Raw genomic sequence first — 8572 nt, 5'->3', positions numbered from 1 at the left:
TGTTCACAACACAGTTCAATCCACAAAATCATGAGATAATTAAACTGATTGTTTTTAGATTCCAATCTGTTTGGCCAGGAACCTTATCCGAACTGCACTGATGCAAATCAGCATGAGCAACTACAACGCTAGCAAAATAACTCCAGCGTCTTATCTTTTGTTTTACCTTTTATGGTTGATTTATGGGCTGACGGATGGTAAACTGATTTGTACATGTGCCAGAGTTAGCTCAAGAATACAAAACAAGAAAAGGGATCTGGAAGCATCAAATTCATGAATGAAAATGCTGACGTCACAGATCAGCTCCCGGTAGAGCTCAGAGTAGAATATGAAGAAACTGTAGATCTTCTGTTATGTTAAAGCACTGAAGTCATTTTGTAAAGAAAATGAAGTAGGCTTTCCGTGCTCCGAACATGGGGGGAGAGCCACAGAAAAACTGCATTAACCTTTTCCCTGGATCTAAATTGAAAAATACATGTTGATGGCACAAACAAGGCTAACTCCTACACCATGCTTTTGAGGTTACAAGTACTATTTTGTAAAGACATGGTTAGCTGTTTCTCTAAACAAGTAGGACATACTCATTCCAATCTTAAATCTTCCTCCCACCAGGTTACCTATCATTCCAAAAGAGCATATGATACAGACCAGCAGCAGGCTGTCTGGCACTGTCACACTATTGTGTGAAATAATTCCCAAGAAAGCAGGGAGAAGCTGCTGGTGCTGCTATGTGAGGAAAAAAAAGTTTTCATCTAATGATGTAATATAAACTAATAAAAGAGATTATAAAATTTTGATTTATTTGGAACTATTAAAAGGGACCAGTGGTGGGGATTATTCACATTTTTCATCTCTTGGCAGAGCTGAAAAAACAACTAATAATACAAACTTCTGTAAAGTTTAGACGCAATTTACTAAAATCCTTTAATTCAGGACACTTAAGTCACTGATTCCTAGACTCCTAATGTTTCCCAGGAAATTTAAGATTATTCCATTGCTAGAAAATAACAGTGACCCTCAAATCCTTCACAATCTCTCCAAAGCACAAAACATCAAGGACATTCTCTCTTACCAAACAGCTTAAAATAGCCACTCAGTCAAAAAGGTTTTTTTTTTTTAATTTAAGCAATAAATTGCGCCAATAAACATTTTTAAAAGATCTTATTAAGTTAAAATGTAAACATGCCAGTTTTATCTGTAAATCTAAAATGTTAAAAGAGATCATCTCACGTTTCCACTACAAATATCTTTGATAGAGCATCACTACCCCCTTGTGGATTTGCCATAAAAAATCATTATCTGGAATCTACTTTTCAAATGTTTCTTCCATTCTGCTAAACTTCTATCAAAGTTTATATTTTCCTCACTATGAAAGGCTATTTTATTTCAATTAATCTTTAAAAAGAGAAAAAGAAACAGCATTTTAAAATGATCAGTCTCATCACCTGACTTGTTTTCTAAATGTTCCCTTCTGGAAAAGCATTCTTCATACACTGTGTTAATTTTAAAACAATGACCATATCAATATTCCATTTTTCTTTCAAGCATCTGAATTTGCTCTTAAGGCTATCAATTTACGATTATTTTTTAATCATAAATTCCTCATTATTTCTAATCATAAATGTCTCATTGTAGCATCTTTTTTGCTTTCTATTCCATATAATGTACCAGTCACTCCCAAATGATCTGCTATCTAAGCACCTAGAAAACTAGTGGGACAGAGACAGACAGACGAATGATTTTCAGATAAGGATTAAAAACCAAGTTTGAGTTTTCAAAAATTTAAACTCTTGATTATATTAATATGCTTTCAGGAATAATTCCTGGCAATCTATACATCAGCCCTGATGAAAAAGAAAAAAAAAAAAAATCCTGTTTCTCAACACTTAAAGGCTTTCATTTTCTTTCTTTTTCTGCAGAGGAGAGCGCTTCCAGATGTGCCTGTATATCATACTAACATCACACACATAAGCATCTTGTACATGTAAAGGTCTAACCAATTTTGGTAATCGAGTATCCCTTGTTACAAGCCCTAGGCTTAGCTGACAGTGGAAGTCACCACTGCCATGATACGTGTGCCACATGGAATGAGCAGCAGTCCTGACTGGCTGTCCAGTCACCCCTGGAAGCCAGCTCCGTGCTCTCCCAGATGGTGCACACAAAGCAGGGCAAGAGTAATTTACTGCTGCCAGTATTCATTCCAATGGCTAGGTAGGAATAAAAGGGAAAAAATAAGCCAGTTTCCAGATGTTACCTTGTGGTAACTGATAAGCAAAACTGGAAGAGATACTGCAGTCTATGCCATGAACAGACACTAGGTCCCAAAACATTTTTTGCACGCCAATTCCACTGAGGCAACATATCCAAAAGGGACAGGTGTATACCTGTCCAAAGCTAACAGCCAAAGGGCAGAGCAGGAACAATCAGCTAGCCCTCACGGTGTATTGCTTTGTTGGGAATCTTATTATGGTCATTTCTGGATACTTTTTTTTTTCCTGGACAGGGAGAGAGAAGATGCGGGGAGCAACACCATTTACTTAGTCTCCAGGCATTACCATGTTTCAAACTGAAGAACTAGGTCTCAAGGATTCCTTTCAAGCCATTTCACTTTGCACAAAACCATATACTGCAGTGAGCAGAGGGATGAACGCAACTCCATGCTAGAACATCTTCCTCAAAGTTACTCTCCACTAACAGTCTCAAGGAAAGGTTCCATGACTTGAAAAACCTGGCTAAATCTGACCAAAAAAATATGAATGCACGTGTCCAAATAAGCAGAGGACTCACAGACAAGAGGTCATGCAACCATGCTGAGATAAGCTAACACTGGGGTGAGTGTAGCAGGTCCATCCAACACCTTCTGGTCCTTCCAGCCTATGCCATACCTATCAGCTAGAAGTCCATGAATACTCCTCTAAAACAATAAAAGTGAAAGAGGAAGAAATGTGGCAGACTCTTGGTCTCTCTAGTGGGATACATAAGATTTCTTTTTTAAATCCAGGGTAATGAGGTTAAAAATATGCCCAGAAAACCTTACCAATCTTTACACAAGGAAGCCCATGACCTTCTTCAAGCAATGGCATTCAAAATGCAAAAACATCACAGCATCACAAACAGAGCTACAGACTGATGGGAGAACCTTCTCTTTGTCCCACCATATTAAGAACCAGAGACTGCTGTTCATTGTGCACATCTGTACTTTCCTTATGAACACATTGCCAAATAGCACGGGATGGCTAACCACCTCTATGTATACCAGTGCTTTCTAACTACAGAATGGTAACACAGTTTAATCACAGCACTGATAAGATACTACATCCATGGGTGGCATAAAGTAACGGGATCTGACTAAGTGTCTGATCAACATATATCCTAAACCTGACTGGCTATCCAAAAATTAAATGAAAAGAAACACAGATCACAAGATACAATCTGAAAAACAGAGCAAATACGCTCTTTATTCAAGTTGTAAGATGTAGATTAGAACAAAAACACTTCACTCTCACCTGCTACCGTTAAAAACTAAAACCACTCCTAGGCCAGGCAAAGAACATCAACAGTGGGTTATCAACTCTCCTACACAAAGGCTCCAATGGACACATGTACTTGCTGGCTGTGCCCAAAGAAATGTACTGTTATCAAGCCAAGAGACAGAAAGAAGCTGGTTAAATGCAGTAAAAACACATTTCCAGGAGCCTGCATGTGGAGGCCCAGGAGCCTTAAGACCCAGCACTTCTTCCTGATGATCTCTAGTTGCACATACCACAATCACCCACTCCATTCACCTATCACAACTGAAGCAAGAACACCTGTCTACCAGACAAAGGACATGGTAGGCAGTCACTTTTCACTCAAAGAAGTGCTCCAAATACACTACATCTACATATAGTTTTTATAATAATGACAAGGGTAGCCTGCCATTCCATCAAGGGAAAGGGAGGAATGGCTGGGGAGAAAAAAAAAAAAAAAAGGCAGGATTGAAGTCACCTAGAACAACAGGAAAAGATAAAGTGATTCTAGAAGATATAGAACATTGTAGAAAATAATCTGTATAATAGAAGCCCAAAAGAAATACATCACCTGTCACCACAAAAACATACAGTCACATAAGAAAGGACACTGCCAACCACATACAACAGCCCTATACAATAATTTTCATAGGAGTGAAACTCTAATGAAATTGGCTTCTATATATGTATACTGTGGGGAAGGGGGGTCTTTTAATAGTGGAGGAAAAAAACGCACACTTCAGATTTTATCATCATTATTTACACCTAATCTACATCCAAAAAGAATCTGAGACAATTTACCAAAAGAAAGTAACATTAAAAAGCATAAGGAAGTAAAAGTTACATAAAAAAGACAGTGATAATCAGACATATATTAGACATTTAGTCTAAGAATGGGCACCATGATTAGGCCTTAAATTGAGATGTAACACTTGTTAGCAGAAAAAAATATAAAAGTAGCTCATGTAGTTCTTACTACTTGATTAATACAAGTTAATCAGAAGAGAAAAAACATTTTTCTACCACCTCTTTATATAATGTATTTGATTTCATGTTGTATGCAACCTTTACAAGTCCTATAGGTATGTTAATACAGTGCTACCATAATGCTACTCTTCAAATGTTTAATAAGCATTCCAACCAATCATACATCTAAGTGACCTAAAAGTTATGGTAGCCAATCAGATTAAGCTTGTATAAGCAAGTGCAAGTGTACGCACACGCACACACGCGCACGCGCACGCACACACACACACACACACACACACACACAGGGTAGTCTGTAGGAAAGCTGTTAAAAGCTTCTAATACAACTTCCATCCTCTTCACCACCCCTACTCTTTCAAGGAGGACAGAAAAAGTTCAACAGGATAGTACACTATCAAGAGTATGCTTTCCAAAAAAAAAAAAAAAACTAAAAAAGTGTATGTTTTTCTATGATCACAATCCAAAAAATTACAATTCAAAAAAAAAAAAAAAATTCCAAGACTTTATGAGATACAAGATCCACTAAAATGTCATTCATACTAAAAGCCTAACAAGACCCAATATGGTCTCAAGCAGAATAAAAAAAACACACAGACCCTTAAGCACGACAGACACAGAGAAAGGGCTTCTGTATGACTGACAGCAGTCAGGGGTGTGGACATAAAAAAGACTCTTCCCCAAAATGCTACATTCTAAGATATCACAAAAGAGGTAACTGGACTAGGAAAGGAAGAGAACATGAGATTTACCTTCTACTATTTTTTTCCGTAACAATGTCAGAAAGACATACAACTGCACACAAAGGGATAGTCCCTGAACTTGAAGAAATGAGAAATCAAGAACAGTCCAAAGTAACCTAACACTGGTAGAAGTATGCTAAGACACAGATGAACTACCACAAGATCGGTCAGAATTCAAATCCCACCAGACACATGGGCTGAAACCTAGCACAGACAGCTAACCTAATGCTACCTGACTCTAAAGGAGGGGCTATTTTAGGGCAAAAGCCTAAAATGGCTAGGTCCTAAAAACCAAAAAAATAGAAAATGTGGCTGAGCAGAATGTTTACATGTCTCCAAGGGTAAGAGCAACTCTTGAACAGAAAAACCTGACCCAACCTGACCTTGAGGAGAGGTTACTGGGTACATGGTGACATTGTGAAGCCACTGAACAATGAGATGGCCCAACCCAGTATTTCCCAGTAGCAGGCTAAATCAGGTCTTCAAGAAGACAAGGAAGAAGAGGTCACCCAAGCTGTACCAAAAATAATAATAATAATAATAATAATAATACTAAAACAAATAAAGCCTGGGGAAAAGAGCATGAAGAGTGATGTTCTAAAAGAAAACAAAAAGGAAAGACAGAAAAAAGCAAAGTTGTTAGGAGAACCCACACAGCCCTGTTAACTGAAAGAGGGTGCCTTGAACTGGAGGAGAGGAAAAAGCTGATTTACAAACATCCACAGACCCAGGGATGCAACAGTACAACTGTACTGGACTCAAGGAAAGCCTAACTCAGACCACTAACTCCAGCATTCCTCTAGCTAGGCTGTCACTTTTCCTTCCATGGTCCAAACACCAAGCACCCTGCTTCGCAGAGAAGACAAGCCAGTCAGTGGCCAGAAAAAGGGCCTGGAAGAAAGGCCCAGAAGAACTACCATCAGAAGTGAGTGACTGTCCTGGGTATACGTCAACATACACAGCAGATTTACCTCTGGGTTTTTACATGGCTCACTAATACTAACCCTAAAAATACACAAAATCACCAAGCTGATTACAGACAGGATAAAAACAACTTATGCTTGAATTGTCCTCCCCACCCCCACCCCACCCCCAAAAAAAAAAACCGGAAAATGAGGTCAAAAGCTCTACTTTCTGGCAATGGGTATTATGCCCAATGTACAGCTAAGGCAAAGCCAGCAGATAAAGCCCAGTGCCCACCAAACTTCCAGGCAAGCCTTCTGGTACTCAAGAGAACAAGGTGGAGGCAGCCTCCTAGCCAGAAAAGAGCTTAAAGGCCCAAATTCGCAGAGCCCATACAGCTTGCTGGGGAGAGCGAGTCTTCACACTAAGCCTGTCAAAAAGTAAGACTTCCTTGCTGAGTGACAGCAGTGAGGGAAGCAGCACCGCGGAAACCAGGCAGGCAAAGCACCTGACTAGCGAGAGAGTAGACAGGGTTCTTACTCCTTCCTGGCCCTAGAGAAAACTTGAAGCATGAGTCTCCCACCCTTGCAAGAAGCAGCAAGGGCCTTTCCAAGGGTAGCTTTTCCTAAGGTCATAAATGCTCTCATTTATGTGATGGCCAAAATACAACAGAGATGTATTTACAGGAGATCCACTCATTCCTGTCACAGAGAACTTCTCACTCATCTCTTATCGTCTGCCCACAACTGCAGTCCCACACTGAAGTAAAGAATTTCTTTCCTATACTGCTATAAAGAAATCAAGAACTTTTCACTTTATACGGAATCAATCAGACTCCTCTAAATTCAGAATGCCTGAGTTTAGGTGCTTACTGGCAAGCAGTCTACACTGCAAATATTCAGGGACATGGTGAGCATTCAGGATGTCATTCTGCTTGTTCAGTACAGCATAAATGACAAACGAATTGGCCATTTATCAGTGAGTCTTACGATTCTTCTAAGCACGAAGAGTTACCAACAATAGTTACATCTATGCGCTGTAAGAGTCCCCACACACCCAAAGTGCACAGCTAGTCTTCTAACTTGCTCTACATATGTGAGGGTTGCTTCTTCATCCATACACATAATACACCTATCTGTGGGTATGTGTCAACAGATGCATGCAGAGTGCCATGATGATCTCTAGTTTGCCAAAAAACAACCAGAACAGCAAAAAATAGAAAGCATTCAAATTTCTCCTTTGCCTGAAAGGTACAAGATCCAAAGAAATGTTTGGATCCCACAGAGACAACACCAGGGCCAAAGGAAGGTTCTAGTACAACAAGGAGCACACAAGCTACCTCTTCCCGAATGGCATGTGGGCGACATGGGTGTCTACACTCCCTATTCTGGATGGAAAAGCATATGGCTTCTCCTTACCCAGCCAACATGAACACAATTTGAGAAAATTAGAAAAAGTCAAGGTAACAGGCTCACTAAATATGGCTGACTAGGAAACAGAAGCCATAAGGAGGGCATGAGTCCTCTCAAAAAAGAACTGGGAAGTTTATTTTCAGGGGCGTTTCAAAGCCTCTTGAGTGTGGGACACAGAGCCTGGTTCTTAGTGTGCATAGAAAAAAAAACAAGAGTCAAGGGCACATGACCCTTTTCCCAGTGGGGTATTTGTCCACTGGTGAAGGCTAGCCCCCCAAAGATGCAAGAGTCAACAGGAAGCAAAATTACACCCATCTTTTCCACCATGAGAGCAATGATTGTGGCCCCTCCTTGCCCAAGTAGTAGGCACAATGGAAGCCCTGCCCTACATCTTCGTGGGGCTCCCACCCTCCCGACAGGGAACTCCAAGGAGAGGGAGTACCTCAGCATTGACCAGAAACTAGGGAAAGGAGCTCAGGAACGTCTAGTTTTCCCCTATTAGCAAAAGAGGGCAACTCAAAGGGTATTCAGGAAATGAGCTCACCCTAACCCAGGAAAGTGTGCAGAGAGTGTACATAATCTGGAAGAAGTGTCTGCTTTCCCATTTAGAAATGACTTCAGAGCTGCACAGGCCCCCACGATCCACTGGGTGAGGAAAAAAGAACATGGGGAGCCCGAGTCCCCTTGTCCTGGCAAAAAGGGTCAACAGACGAGAGTGCAGAGGGCCCAAAAGATGTCATGCCAGGGGACAGACTCAGACGGACCCCTGTGCCAAGCGAGAATAGGGGTCACGGAAGGTAAAGGGCAAGAGAGTGTGGAGATCCTCACTTACCACGGAAACCGAGACCCCACCCTCCCGGCCGCGAGGGTGCAAGGGCAAGAGTAGGATGTGCACGGCGGCGAGGGGCGGGGACGCTGCGCAGGCCCCCTCCCTCCCCGGAGCTGAGGGGAAAGGACCACACGAGGCCCGCGGCCGAGACGCACCGGCAGGAAGGGTCTCCCCGGCTTGGCCCGCTTCGGG

The sequence above is a fragment of the Octodon degus genome, unplaced genomic scaffold (assembly GCF_000260255.1).
Source record: "Octodon degus isolate 3935 unplaced genomic scaffold, OctDeg1.0 scaffold00113, whole genome shotgun sequence".
Lineage (NCBI taxonomy): Eukaryota > Metazoa > Chordata > Mammalia > Rodentia > Octodontidae > Octodon > Octodon degus.
This window is presented reverse-complemented; position numbering follows the sequence as displayed.